Here is a 1,020-nt window from a genome sequence, read left to right on the forward strand (position 1 = left end):
ATACAAATACATATGTATAATATACAATTTTTTAACCTATATACATATACAATTCACCTCTCTCCCACTCTTTGACCTCTCTCGCTCTCCTCTGTCCTCCCTCTCTCAATCTCGCTCTCCTCTCTCCTCCCTCTCCCAATCTCGCTTGCCATTTATACAAATGTATATGTATAATATACAGTTATATACAATTATATACATATACAATTCACCTCTCTCCCACTCTCTGCCCTCTCTCTATCGTCTCCGATCTCGCTCGCCTCTCTCCTCTCTCTCTTCCAGTCTCGCTCGCCTCTCTCCTCCCTCCTCCCTCTCCCAATCTCTCTTGACATATATACAAATATATATGTATAATATACAATTATCTAACCAATATACATATACAATTCACCTTTCTCCCACTCTTTCCCCCCTCTCTCCTCTCTCCCAGTCTCACTCGCCTATCTCCTCCAAATAACATGTAGCTAGAAAATGTAATTATCAAACTATAGCTATAGAGAGTAATTAATTATTTTTAAGTGGCTATATATGAAAGTTTACTCTTTTTTTTTCAACTTAAAAATCATTTTATGTTGACCGTGTATATTATTTTTTTACCCTTAATTTTTTCTATTTTTATTTTTAGTATTACTAGTATTATTGATATTTTATTTTTAATATTATTATTCTTTTTTACTATTGTTATTATATATTATATTATTATTATATATCATTATTATTATTAACATTTTATTATTTATTAATAATATTTTTTATATATAATTATTATTTATTATTAATATTATTATTATTATTATTTATTTTATTAATAATATTTTATATATTATTATTATTATTAATTTTATTATTTATTATTGTTATTATAATAATAATAATTATTATTTTCATATTGTTATATTATTATTTATATTTGTAACGACCTGTTTAGTCGTTTTGAGCTGCAGATTTTATTTCTGGAAAAACTGGCTGAGACGACGGAACCCACGACGGACCGTCATGGGCACGACGGACCGTCGAGGG

This window comes from Solanum pennellii, chromosome 4 (assembly GCF_001406875.1).
Source record: "Solanum pennellii chromosome 4, SPENNV200".
NCBI lineage: Eukaryota > Viridiplantae > Streptophyta > Magnoliopsida > Solanales > Solanaceae > Solanum > Solanum pennellii.